We start from the raw sequence: 15,317 nt of genomic DNA, 5'->3' as shown, positions 1-15,317 counted from the left end.
AAATAAACATACATATAATTTATCATTTATATTATAAAGTTACTGCAGCTACCATTTGCTCTTATGGGACAGATCGTGGCTTTGGGGAAGTAGAGAGAGGCAGAGAGAGGAAAAAAAGATATTGGGTACTACAGTGCAGTTGAGGCAGATCAATATTATATAAACATTTGAGAATCCAAGGAATTTCTTCAGGTTATGAAAATAGGTTGCAATGTTGAGATGGTTAGACAGGTGGCAAACTGAGACTACAGTTTTATGCCAAAAATATATCTAGTTACACAGTTAGTTCTGCTACTGTTTAGTTACTATCATACTTTCTGCTCTTCTCTTCAGCCCATTCAGGGGATCCATGTACAAGCATTGTTTTTGGCCAGTGAGTGTTCCTTAATGCATGTTTGTTCAGCCACTACTGCGAAGCAATATTAGTCTCTGCAGGGGTGCTCACATTTTAATAGGTGATAATATTATATCAATAATAAGAAAAATGAATTTTAAAATTGCCATAGGTTTGATTTCAACTGTTTGAAAATCAACAGATTTCCCCTGTCTCTTCTTAAAACTGATGAAGTCATAGAAAGTATCTAAAATGAATTTGTGTTCTCAAGTATAAAGTGCCTGTTAAGCATTTTATAGAACTGACAGAGTTTTAAAAAGCTTCAGAAGCAAGTCAGCTTGCTCATATTTATTTTGAAAATGCACTCCACATTCACAGACTTAGAGGGAGCTTAATTACAATCAATGGAATAATTAAGTTGAGGGAAATGTGCAATGGAGAACAGAAATGAATAGAAAACATATTCACAAGTGTACCTTTGGGCAAAAGCATTATAGGCACAATATTGTTATTATGTCTCTCAAATCACATCATTATTTGCTCTGGTGTATGTGTGGGAAGCAGCCTGGATTGTACGTGATTTTTACATTCATAGTCTGATCCATATTTAAACATTTTACAAGCGGTGCACTGTAGTAACACTAGCCTTCACTTAGCATACGTGCACAGCTGAACTTTCACAATGCATTCCTTAATCTGAAAAAGCACTGCTATCTAAAATGCTCTGATTCTTTCCTTCCCTCTCACAGTCCACATATTTGAGGAGTACTTAAAACAGAGTTTGACTCACAGGGAACAGCTCTTTGCAGATGTATTATGTGCTGGTTCCAGTCTAGTTGCAGTAGCCAATTGCCACTGTTTCAGTGACCACAGCTCTCTGATAAATAAAATGCACACCCAGAAAAGGTCTCCTAGAACAGGTAGTTTCAGAGAGTGAAATGGTCTTAGAGAGCCTTATCATGCTCTTTTTAAATTCTGAATTCTTATCTCTTGGTGCACCTTGCAGTCCCAAAGCCATAAGTCCTATAATGGGAAACCAGCTTTTTATCTCTTTTCCTAGCATTTGCCATGATAGACACTGAAGAGGGAGGCAAAAAAAAAGGAAACAACAACAAGAAAAAAATCTGAACCACATTTTCAGGTTACAGTTAGAGATGCCTAAATACTTTAAAGTGGTCACCAACACGCACAGAATTCTGTCTTTGAAAGGGTTAATACTGTGATTTGGACAAATACTTTGAAATAAATGTTTGATATCTTTGCATTCACCAGCAGAAATTCCCATATTAAAGAGGAAAGTTCCTTCAATATCACCAAACTGATTTCAGAAAATTTAGTCCAGAACATTTTGGCCCAAGGATCATGCCAAACTTTTAAATTGCCTTTTTAATGTGACAGAAAATTGATCATAGATGCTCTGCATACAAATAATAATATAAAAGAGCTTAAAATGTTGAAATTATTCATATTGATTTTTTAAATTCTTGCAATTAAATACAGCAAGGTGTAAGGTATGCTAACTAATCTTTAATCATGAATGGGGCAACTTGTTAATGTATGGGTTCTTCATTGAAAAAATACAATATGCTCTGCATTACACTCCCTGAGTTAATGAATAAAAAAGATTTGGGTTCTGAAGTGAAGGTAATGTAAATGCTCATCTATTTTTTCATATTAAAGATGATAAAAAAAGATACACTATTGATGTTAATAACTACCTGGACTTCTTGCAGCCTCTAGAGAATTTAGAAATTTCTATTGCTCATTTTATCTCCAATCACCACAGAACTTCATGTGCTTTCATTCCCTCTCCTACTTGCACCTTCCCATTCTGCCACATCCTTTACTTAGAAGCAGCACAAATGGTTCCTGTATGAGTATGGACACTGTCTAAATATGTGTTATATGTGTCTATATGGGAATTTATGACCTTCAGTATGAGTACAATTTGTGGCCAAAAGCTGCAAAAATCCCAGTCAGCAAACAAGGAATGTGAAAACAAGCAATGGAAAACAGTATAGACACATTTCTTTGTTTGAACTTTGAATTTTCTTTCATTTCTTCATTTCAGTTCTGAAGAACTTTCTTTCTTCAGAAGGAAGAAAATAAGAACCTCATGTAAAAAATATTTAACAAGGAGTTTAGAGAAGGCAAACCATTAGTTTTTTTTTTTTTTTTACCCAAATGAGTAATCCGTGGTTGGAAAAGCTCACAACAAGCTTAGAAACTGGCAAACTCAAAGTGGCTGGATGAAAAAAATTGGGATTTTTTTCCCACAAAGGGCAGTCTATTGATCTAATTCTTGCATGCTACTACTGACACTTTGGATTTTAGCTGAACTCTTAAACAGTGAACAAAACGACCAAGATTTACAACAGGAAGAGCAGTAAATTTTAAAAGAGTTTTTCATTGATTGCAATCTCACTTACTTCAAGGCATAAAGCTGCCTTTAGACAGTGAGGGCTGCAATAAACTTTCTCCAGTAATTTTAAAGACCCATTATTTTGGGACCGTCTTGTGCATGTCTTCTGAAACATCCAATGTCTGTTACCAAAAGGCAGGGTAATGGACTGTGGGAGTACTGATCACAAAACTTCCTATATGTGCTTGCATGAGACACTGAAACAGAGAGGAACCTGAGGTTTATGCTTTTCCTAATTATCTTTGCAATTAGTATGGCAATCATTTGCACAGCCTCTCAGTACAGGTGTGATGCAAGCGAATGTGTTTGGAAGGAAGCATTTTAACTTCTCCCTGTGATAGGCTCTGGGAGAGTTTCTAATCCATCAAAGCAGCTGGCTGAAAGTGTGTGCTCCCAGCTGCTCCTTTGAGTCTCTGTATTTTCCAGTGTCATGTGGGAGCAATCTGTCAGAGCAACCATGTCATAAAAACACCACAGAGCCAGAGTCTGCCAGTTTGATAAAAGCTGCAATAGGATTGACTAACATGCTGACATAACAAACTTAATATCACTTGAAGAGCTTAGGAAGAAGCAGAAAGTAGGGGAAGAAGCCAGACAAAATGTAACCTTACTGAAGAGAAAAAAAGATGTTTAACCCAGCCTTTAAAAAGCAATATCATTTTAGGCCATGTGCCAATATAAATTCTCAATTTATTTTTTTACATGGAGTTAAATAATTAATTATTTGGATTCCATCTTTTGCTCCATTGTGTTTCTACCTGTAACTGCATTACAAAAATTATTTCTAACTGCATGGTACCTGCAGTGAAGAATGCAGGTGGCCTTCAGGAATGCTCTGTTTTGTCAAGATCCTCAGCACGTGGAAATGCTGCTGAATATAATTAGTGATTCTGGATCACTACATGACACTGCAGTGTATTCTTCTCATGAGTTCTGGAGATGTAATGAGCTCTGTCACCCCAGAATGAACTGAAAACAGGAATGACTTACTGGAAAGCAAACTGATAAAGCAAAACAGTAAGGAGAGTGAAATGAAATAGAGCAGAGTGACCTTTGAAAATTGATGTGCTGGTTTGAAATTTCCCAGGTAAAAGATACAGTCAAATTACTAAACCTTGCTCTCACATGAAGCAGGATGGTCAATTTGTTTGGTCAAATTTAATAAATGTTAGAGTCTTATAAAGCTTCTGGGCAAAAGGATTGGAGGTGACATCAAACCTGGTAATAAAGTTACCCAGAGTACAATCAGTGGCAATTTAGCAATTAGCTCTGTCAGCAGCTCTGAAAGATCTGTAGCAAATAATAAGTTTTTAGTTAGCCAATGTAATAAAATTATTTAACAGTGAAGGGAAAGTAACAGAGGTGATAAATGGGTTTAAGCATAGAATATTGCCTTCTTATGACAATTACATGATCTGGAGAAAAAATGTATATTATCATATATGATATTCTTAATGAGACAGAAAATTAATATTCTGTCAGTTTAAGGAATATTTGTCTTTTTGACTTTGCTCAAATCTCATCAATCATAACACTGTTGGTTTCAGGTCGGGAATGAAGAAGTTATTATGCAAACTGAACAAACATCAGACTGAGTGGAAATAAAAACAATTACTATAGGCTGAGAAATACAGCAGAAGCATGGAGAACAGAGATAAAGCAATAGGGAAGGGCAATACTGTTCACAGGAAATAAGTCCCAGCTCTTTGCTGTAAAAGGACAATTCAGGTGAGAAATTCCAAAAAGAAAGGTGGTGAGCTTGGTAATTACCATCTTGTAAGCCCAAATTTGGCAAGTAGTATGATATATAGCATAGCCAGCAGAGATCTAAGATAGTAAAGTCACAAAGTAGGGTATTCACAACTTCAAACTGTATGCATCTAGCTGAAACACTGAAATGAACCACCTAAACACCTCACACAGTTGATGGAAAGGGTAGCAATCTGAAGCACTTGAGTCAGGGGGCTACCTTTTGCCACCATTGACTATACAGACCAGCTGAAATGTGATGTGTGAATACCTCCTGAAGTGCCTTATTACAGCATATCCAGGAATACACCTGGGTGCAAGGTAAGGGCATTGCAGGGTGCCAATTATGTACTTCAACAGCACATGCACCTCTTCCTGCAAAGTGGTATTTATATGTAATAGTCACTGATTGCTCTCAGACTACCCTGAGGTGATGCACAGCTGTAATGGAAAGGTGGTTAGATTCCATAAAAAGTCAGGTTAAAACTCTCAGCAGCTTTTTGGGACAACATCCATTCAGTGCAGAAGATGAGGCTATGGCAGAAGAGAAGGGGGAATCTCCATCTTTTGAGATCTCTAAAAGTGGACTGGCCTACAGTGAAGGAAAATCTTGTGCTGGGCAGAGGCTGAGAGAACTGCATGATCTAAGTCCATCTCTGACTTGCACAGTTACAGATGTATCCCACTGTTTTTTCAGGAAAGGACTTCAGTTTTTACTTCTGAAATGTATTACTTGTCCTTTGAAAGACTTACAATACAGCAATCACAAAAAAGAGATGGAATATATAGAAAAAAGGATTAATATATAGGAGAAGGATTAAAAGGAAAAAATAATTGAAGCAGCACTTACCAATATTGCAAAGCTTACTATGAGTAATACCTGTTGTGGCAGACTTGTCCAACACAAAAGTAATCAGCAGCATCATTTATCTGGTATAGTGGCACTGTTTGCTCACATCATTCTCTCTTCCCCCTTTTAGCTCAGTTCAGCAGCAAAACCCACAGAAATTTCCACTGTGTTTTAAATCACTGAAGTGGTAAATAATAGATATCTAAGAACTCAAATTGTTACAAAATAAGTTGACATAGCTCTTACCAGTGAGCCTGAAGTGATGGCTTTAGCAGTCTCACGAGATCTAAACAACAGAACCACACAAGCACTTAGGAGTGAGCAATTGCTTGCCTACTATGATTTGATTTGAAGCTGATCTAAAGGTGTGAAAGTAACACAATTGGCATTGAGTGCATGCAGGAATATCCATCAGTCTCTTTGCTCCTTGAAGGGTTAATTCCAACAGCAGAGATGCATTAAAAAAGAAATAAAACATTTTTTTTTCAGGTACTTGAATTTGTAGAAAAATATCAGTGGAAATAAAGTCTGTCTGAATGTACACCGAGCTATGAAAATTCCTTCCTTCCTTCCTTCCTTCCTTCCTTCCTTCCTTCCTTCCTTCCTTCCTTCCTTCCTTCCTTCCTTCCTTCCCTCCTTCCCTCCCTCCTTCCCTCCCTCCTTCCCTCCCTCCTTCCCTCCCTCCTTCCCTCCCTCCTTCCCTCCCTTTTATTCAGGTCTTATCTTTCAGGAATTTTCTCTTTTTCAATATGCAGTAATAGGAAGGGGTTTTTTTGTTAACTTTGAGGATTCAGGACACAGTAGTGAATGATTTTGTCTTTGGACTGAGAAACATTGTAGGAAACAAGATTACCATATCCAACTTTCATGAAGGCTGATTTTTCCTGCTAAATGCAAGATGTAAGTCTTGTTTTAATGGTTTACTTCTTATTTTTCCCTTAAAAAGAAGAGGAACTTCTGTGAGAGGAACGTCTGTGAGAGTGCTTAAGTGCTTGCCACTGCCTATCAGTGACTGCAGGTTAATTGTTTATTCTGTTTTAAATCACTTTGTGGGTAATTAAGGTGCTCAGTACTCAGCCCTTTCAAACTTGAGGTTCTATCCCAATTAGACTTTTTGCTACATTCAGTATGTACTCTTAAAATCCACTTGCAGTGCTATTCACCAGGCTTACCTCCTAACCCAGCATGGCTGGATGCAGGGTTCTGTGGCAGACAGCCAGGATATGGTTATTTTCTTGTTCTTCATCCTAGAGGGGACGCATCCCTAACTGGGAATGTTCATCAGGCATTGGCTGTGCTTTGGTTTACTGAGTGAGGTCCACAGACAGGCTCACCTGGAATCTCCTCTTCAATTACCCCGGGCCAATGGGATGTCCAGCAAGGCAATGTGCCCTCTCCTCACTTTCATTCTCAACAAGCTGAGAGTGGGATAACTTTGCTGTGCTGTGATCCCAACTGGAGCTGTTTTAATTGAAAAAAAAAAATCTCAATAAAAACCCCTCAAAACACGGCTGCTTGGACACAACATCTGTAATAAAATGTTGGTTTGTACAAAAGGGTCATAGTGTTACTCACTTGGGTACCACAGGGAACAGGGTCCTGGCCTAGGAGATGCAGTAGCTTAAAAAGTGCCACATGATGCTCCAGGGCACCTGAGACTGACTGTCCACATTAAATACTAGCCTGGTGTTGGTGTGATTTTTGTTCCATCTAATGACCCTTCTCCCAAACAGCCCCTCTTCTGTGTGCTCGGGCTGCATCACGCCCTGGTCGAAACCACTTTGGCATCTGGCAAAAAGAATTTCCCTACACGACAACACTGCAGCACCACCTCTGGCATCTCACCATTGTATGATGATTGGCACCTTAGCCTGATAGCAAACAAAAGGATTTCTTTTGAGCAGGAAGAGGAACAACCTTCTGATCCTTTATAATTATCTCTAAGAATATTTCACAAAGGAAAAGTTTCAGGAGCAAATGACTGTATTTTTGTGCAGTACTACTCATACATCCACATCCTTGTAGAGCCCAGTACCCTCCCTCCAATGCAGCAGGATACTTTAAATCCAGGGGAGGCAGATGGAGATAAAGGTCCTCCTCCCTGTCTTCTTCCTTTCTGTCTTTCTAGGTGAGGTGAAAAGGGAATAGAAGAAATCAGGGAAGTAGTAAGACTGCTAGGGAAAAGAAACTACCAGGAAACAGAGGCAGGGCCCACTGGAGAACTAGCTCTGCAGTAACTGATTCTCCTCATTAATATACAGGCCAGATTTTCAGAAAAAAAAATTTTTGATGACCCTTTGGTCAACTATATGAGAAGTCTATACTTTAAGCAAGGTATGTGTACATAAAAATGGCCTTAAAAGGCTACTTAACAGGAGTGTGTTTCCAGATACATATCAAAGCACCAGCAGTGCGAGACCTAAGCTGGTGTAAATCACAAGTGTCACTTGTACCAGCCAACCATGTTATTTTATTATTTCTGAATTCTAACAATGTTCATCTCTTCTTTCACACAGTGCTTCTGTGCAGTATAGCCTTTATGATTTGACATCTCTGAAGGCATTAACACTCTTTGGGGAATGTGAATCAAACAACAAATTCTATTTGTGCGCATTCATTTCTCATGCTTTTATTTTAGCTCATTCCTATCAGAACGAAGCCTGAGAAAGGATGTCTAGAAAGGGCAATTTCCCAGCAGTGATTACAGTATGGGAAAATTTCTCTCATTGCGAGGCTGCCCGAAAAATTTTGAAGATTGTTTCTGCTAGGAGTAACACCTATATTCCCCATAAATGCATAGGGATGGCTCTATGGACTTCTTAACAAATAATAACAAAAATTCCTCCACCCCACTGTATCTTAGTGAAATACCAGAGTACTGTCTGCTAAGCCTTTATAATAACTATCATCATATTACTCTATAAATATCCAGTATTCTCTTAAAAGAAAACAAAATTGCTTTATGTTGTGGTTCCAAAAACTAATAGCCTGAAGGGTGTTTTCATGTTTATTTATGATAGCTCAAACTTGAGAATTGATATATTTGTCCCATTTATAAGCATTACAATTACTTTGCTAGGGCAGAATTATTCTTATAAGCCACTGTATCTAATTTTCCCTTCCTCCATCTTATTCTTGGGTTTATTGTGAGATGGTTAGTTTATTGCAGATCTTTTTAGAAGTGCTGTTAAATGTTTATTTCTCTATGTGACTTGTCATTTATTTCTTATTCTATTTCTGAAACTGAATTAGCTCTGTAATCCTCTCTCTGTTTCCTTCTGCCACTCGCAGGCCAGTTCTAAATGAATATGGGTGCACTGTAACAAGTTTGTTGGGAATTTTATGTAAGTTTCTTCTTCACAATGCTAAGTCATTGGGTCATTTCAATTGTTGGGTCATTTAAGGACATCATGGGGACAGTAGGTTTTCTTCTGTTCTCTGGCAGTCCTGTAAAACCTTTGCACCCCCTTGGGTGTGCACGGATGAAGGAAAGCAAGTTCCAGACTTGCTCAGTCCCTTTCCATGGGATGGCAGTGGATGGGCACCAAGGGCTCCCAGAAGGGACCAGGAAGGAACCCTCTTGCTGAAATTAGGCAAGTCTAAAGTTAGTTGTCTCCTTTAACTCTCCCAAATCAAGGGGCTAAACTTGATGTTCACACCTCAGACTTTCACTGACCCATAAGAACGGTGACAAGATATGACACTCAGTCAGTGACAGATTTTTTTTTTATCACTCTTTTGGGATTAAAATAAAATGAACAAATATTTTCCAGTAAATTTTCTTCCCCAAACCAGTATAGATGGAAGAGTAAATGATAGATTTGTTCAGTATTTAGACTATACAGCTATTTTGTAAAGTTAGCATTGCTGTGACATAAAAAAAGATCTTCCAGGCAATGCCTGGGGTCCTGCTGCCCAGCTCCTCCAGGCTGGGGCAGCCAGCTCCCAGCAACCCAGCAGCCCTGCTTGGATGTAAGGCAGAGGACATCTTCAGATGCACCATTTGATACAAACGTGTGGCCAGCCCAAGGTCACTGGCCATTTGCCAGTGTAAGCCTGAGCTGGAGAAATCTTGGGCTTCCCTGCTGTGGCTGCAATTAAAGAGCAGCACTGTGTCCAGATCCCTCCTGTTTAACAAGTGTGTGGGTGTCAGATCTGCTCTGGCAGAGGCCTTTGAATTTTATTCCCTTACACCCTGGACTTTCTACAGTGAGGGTGAGAAACATATTGGAATTTTATTTTGAGTGACACGATGTGATCCACATATATATTAATTGTGCCACAGACTGAAGGCTTCATGTCCAAGTGAACAATTCTTTAAAGCATTTGGCAGCAATAACAAGTACCTCAAGGTTATGCCCTATCTCTTTTTTCTCTTTATGTCATCTGTAACAACTGTGGACTCTGACATTTAGTTAATTAAATTTGCCCACACTATCTTACTTGGTTGTGCAATCCCTCTTGAGGACGTAATTTTTGAAGGTAGTAAGCAAGAAGGATGGTTAACCTTGATGAGTCATTTTGCCATAGGAGTGTGTTATTCAAGCAAAAGTTTAGGATCTTTCATCTATTGCATAAATAATAAATCTCAAGACAGTACTTAGACATGAAATATTTAAAGAATAGCATAACATCTTTGAAGACAGATAGCAGAACAAAATGAAATTATCACACAATTGATGATGTTCTATACCTACAAGTCTCTATCTACTGTAAATTTCTTGTGGTAAGTGGTGGTTCTCAGCTAACTGTAGTAAAGATGATTCCCATAAAATCTGTCTGAAATGGCTTTTACTGTCTCTGATGCTTTATATATCAATGTGGTTATGAAAAGTTGCTTTTGAAATTTTATTCTGTTATGGTATTGGTGCTACATTTTCAGTATTGATATGGTCCAGACCTGGATCCAGATCTTTATGTAATTGACCCTAATGTCTGATATTGATTGCATTACATGTAGGTAGTCCTATTTTGGTCTAACCTTTATTGTAGCCTTTGATTCCCAGAGCTGCCATGCAGAATTCCTGCAGACACGCTCTGGTCTGTCTCTGGGCATCTCTGGACAGCGGGCTTGGTGTGCTGCCTGAGCTGTAGGGGGGTATGGGGCTGAAGATAAGCCTCCAGGTGGGCTCCCAAGCTCATAGACTTTGTGGTGAGACTGATGTGGTCTTAGCCTAGGAGTCAGATCTGACAGACAAAACAGAAAAAGATTTTGAAGTGATTTTTACCTCAACATATACTTTTTGCATTACCTGAGGTTTTACTGTTTCTTTTTTTCCATAAAATAGTAATATATTGATATAATAAAAATAAAAAAACAATAATAATGATAATAGATACCATAAATCACACTAGTTATTTCTCTTAATATGGCAATATTACCAATTCATTTCAGGGAGGAGAAATTCTGTATCATTTAAGCCTCCAGACTATTCCTTACTAAAACTTTTGGTGTACAGAATGAACTCACTCATGGCACTAGCAGTTAGGGGTAGGCAATTGTCACTTGTTGTTTACTCTTACCAGTCTTGAAGAACCATGGTTTGATATTCAGAGCTTTGTCTCATGGGAAGGCAGAGGTGTCTTGGCATGATTGGCAATTTATCAATATCTTTATGGATAGAGAGTGAAACACAGGGCCAGATTTGCTCCAGCCTAACATGAAGTGGAGCCCATTTGAATGCACTGAAAAGTGACTGTAAATCAGATAATATTTGGCCCCTGAAAGCTGGCTGTAAAATCAGATGCAGATGCTAAGATGTAAGTCACACCACATTGTAAATTTAAAGCCAACCTAAGAGAATTTTCCTCTAATCAGTGGGTGCCAGCTGAATGTATGCAGGCAAGCAGTCATTCTAAGTCTGAGATTAGGCAGATTGATACCAGCTGTCTGACAAATCTCTAGCACTAGATAAGACTGGAGGTGGAGGGGAGGGAATTATAAATTGCATGCACCCATTAATGCACTCATTTAAACATGCAATTTAAATGCTAATTGATGTTAATTCAGCCCAGCAGTAGTGTTCAGCTGTTAGTCATATACTGTAACCTGGCTGAAGGAATAACAGTAGGGGCTTGGCAGGGTAGTATAGATAAACTCAGGGATAAATTCAATGTATGGTATGTTGGTTTCACTTCATTTATCATTACATGTGTAATTACAACTAGCTGAATACAGGCAAGAAAATGAATTGTGACCACTCTGCCACTGCATGCTGACCATTCACTTAATGAATGACATTTTCCAGCTTTTATATTGCCTGAAATCATTCTGTGTCTCAAAAGATCTTGATGTTCTTTATGAAAATGCTTAGGCTTAATGACAGAAACAGCTAAGAAGTCCTAAGGAAAGTGAAATCTTTTCCTTTGATTTTAATGGAATGCTCTTTAAAATTTTAGCTTATTTTATTTTAGTCTTTTAGATGAGGAAAAAAAAGATCAATTCATACATATTGCTATGCAGAAAAAATATGTGTTAGTCATGGTACTGAAAACCAGTTGTTTACTAAGATTTCTATATTTAACAAAACTCATTTTATTAACTTAGAGTGAAAATTTCACTCTGTGATTGTATTTTTCAAGTGCATTTGCAATCTCATGGTAAATTTAATAAATATTCTAGCTGTTTAGTGAAATATTGTGAATCTGTCACTGTTCAGTTCCTGTTACTCAAAAAGCTATTAATAATGAAAAAAGGTTACAAAATGCAAATGCTTGTGGTTGATAAATAGTAGATTTTCTAGGCTTACTTGTTCTTAGTGATCAGTTTGGCTTGCTTTCTTGTTAATATAAGAGGTTAAACATGATGATGGAGGTGGTAGGGTTTTTATTAAGCAGCCCAGAGTGCAGATTTGGCTCATGATGTGTGTTAATATCATCTCCATACGCCATAAACCTGCTGGGTCAAACTCTGGGCTTTCTGCCAGGTGTTGTGCTCAGTTACGCTGCTGTGAACCTGTGGCACCGATGTAGTTTCAGGGGTGAAACAAGGGGCAAAATGTTGCTCAGTTTGCTGAAGCCTTATAAAAACTGGAAGTGATGGAAGGCCCAATTCTTTGCTGTTTGCACCTAGGAAAAGTAAGTGTAAAATGCTAACAGATTGACTGCTGCAGTTTGGTCATTTGAAACAGTGATGTAGAGCTGCTGTCGGGAGGATGCAGGTGCTGCAGTGTGTAACTCCCCATGAAGGGCTTGATTTGAGCCCATCCTGTGCACAGACTCTGAACCTCTCAAGTGACTTTTGATAAGGACACGATTCATGTAAAGTTGAAGATTTAAAAAAATGACAAAGTAGCTTCCTAGATAGCTTTGTGTGGGAACGATTCTGGGATGTAGGGATTACTATATGGAGCCCATTGCAGAGGAAATTGGAGAGGGGAAGTGTGAGGCAGAAGGAACAGCCAACACACCAGAATGGCATAACTGTGTATTTATCCAAAATTATATTTTTAATTCATCATCTGCATTTGGAAGATTGTTGTCTCTGCAACTTGTTTGCAATGATACAGGGATGTTATAGATCTGGTGTCTCAGTAGCTGTTTTACTACTGAATGACAGTATAATTTCAAATAGTTTTTTAAGTTACATTGCTGAGTTCATTTTTTTTTTTTTTTTTTTAATTTTTTTTTTCCCTCCAGGAAGGGTGAGAGGAATGGTATGTTAGGGGGGATTTGTTCGAAGGTGAAGGGGATATGAGATTTTAAATTGCTTGGCTTATTGGCAGTGGTTTATCTTAAATTGTGCTGCTGCACTGTATTTTTAAATTATGTCAAGGGCACCTAGACCATATGGAATGAAAGGAAAATAATGATTTAAGAAAGTATCTATCTATTTCAAGAACATTCGCACAATGTGTCAGCAGAACCACATGGTCTACAGTATCCAAGAGAGATGATAGGTCTAAAATAACCAGTTTGAAGTGATGGTTAAAGCTGTCACATGTGTCTACAGCTGGGCACCTAAATCCAGTTCCAAAAGCTCATGAAAGGAATGCCTAGTTCTTGCTACTTTGTGACTACTCAGCACCTCTAGTGCTATTCTGATATTAAAAAAAAAGACTTCAGTGAATAGTGAAGGTTTTGCCAGGAAGTGAAACTTTTGGCTTTGTAATGTATTTAAAAATATATGTGTTCCAACGGAGATATTAGCCGTTTTGCCATAATACCCTTGTAAGTTTTTCTCAAACTTTTTTACAAGTAAGTAAGTTTTTTTACAAAAATTTAATAACTATTAAGATTATCTATATAAAAAGGAAATGCTCCAAAAAAATTTTCATAATTGATTATTGAGAATATGAATCTGTATTGGATGCTATAATAGGTGTCTTCTCTTGTTTTAATTTATGTATGAGTCTGAGAGAGTAGTTCTGTAGTACTCACTGGTTCTCTTGGTAGCAAACTGGTACATAAAATGGCTCCTGCTACTTTCACCCCTTAAACCAGCAGCTTTTTCAGATGCATTTTTTATGCAGGTAAATAGAAAATGTTCTCTGAAATCTGTATAGAATTAAGTGCCTTGCTCTATCTGGGCTTACTCTTTCAGTGAGGTGTATATATATATATATACTCAAGGAACTCTACTGAATGTGTCTCACAGCAGTAGTGAAATGGCTCTCTGTGTCAAAGCTCCCACAGAGAGGAGCTCCACGGAAGTCATTAGTAGTACAGGAAACTTCAAAGATGGCAACTGAGACCTGAGCCTTCCCTGCAAGAGGAAATCAAAGCCCAGTGGCTCTACCACTGCTGGCTATTTCAACAAAAAAAATAGCAGGCAGCTTTAAAAATGATCAGCAGTCATGGAAATGGTGGGAAAAGTGGTAGTGAACCAGCTACGTAGAAGATACAATTTCTGACCCAGGAGTCAGGCAATGAGTTTGACCTGTGCGGGAATGTGGTTTTCTCCAGTCATATTTTTTTTCCTGTGATTTTCTTAGGGAAAATAGCAAGGGTAATGCAAATAAAAATGAAATCTCAAATGTAGGTGAGTGTGGACAGAGCCATAGGGGCAGAGAGGTGAAATTAGATGCTGTGAAACAAAAAAAACTGGCTTTCCTTGAAACCTTGTGCATCAGTAATCTTCCATTCCTAATCCTGTCTGGAAGAACACACTGTCAGCTGCAGACTCTTCTTCCTAAGCAAGTTCTTTGCTACTATCAATAGCTGCTGGACTCAGCAGGTGAAAGCTGACACACTCTGTGGAAGCTGACACACCTACATCTGTCTCATTCTTGTAGAACTTTGCTAAAACCCTCTGGATTTCTGTGGGGAATATGCATACTATTTATAATACTGAAAACTGTAGTGAAAAACCAAACAAAGGCTAAAAAATGTTCTAAGAAGAAGCTCAGCAGAAGCTGATAAGAGAGTGAGGGTAGTCTCTTTAATGGGTCAGGGGAATTAACAGGACTGATTTGTTTTCCAGGAGAAAGGCTGAGATTTTAGATGGAGGGAAGTGATTCTCTTTTTGGCTCTTACTGTCCTCAGACAACAGATTTTTCAGTGCTGCAAAATAAATTGTTTTCATTTCCTGGAGACAATTTCAAGTTCTCTTGTGGCAGGAGATAGTATTAAGTTCTTCTGTGAGGAAAATGTCCTTAACCCTGCAGGCCTATCACCAATACAGAGCTTTAGTCAGTCAGCTACAAAAGCTTTCAGCTAAACAGAAAGTACTGTACAGTCAGTAATTGGAAGGGAAAATGGAAAGCTGAGTTTTGAAAGCAGGACGAGACAAATATTCTTACGAAACAGGAGTGAAATGAAGAGCCAATTGTCTAGAATCGTACTTTGGATATACTCACCTCCAAGAAAAATGTAGGGAAGCAAAAGGCTTTTAGCACTCCAGGGAGAGATCACATCACAGCTTACACAGCACATTTCCTATGATTTATGTTATGATAGGATCTAGAGCAGTGATAGATTTTTTTTTCTGTTGTTTGGTGCCATAGGCTGGTACATTTTACATG

The sequence above is a fragment of the Anomalospiza imberbis genome, chromosome 1, assembly GCF_031753505.1.
Source record: "Anomalospiza imberbis isolate Cuckoo-Finch-1a 21T00152 chromosome 1, ASM3175350v1, whole genome shotgun sequence".
Taxonomy (NCBI): Eukaryota; Metazoa; Chordata; class Aves; order Passeriformes; family Viduidae; genus Anomalospiza; species Anomalospiza imberbis.
This window is presented reverse-complemented; position numbering follows the sequence as displayed.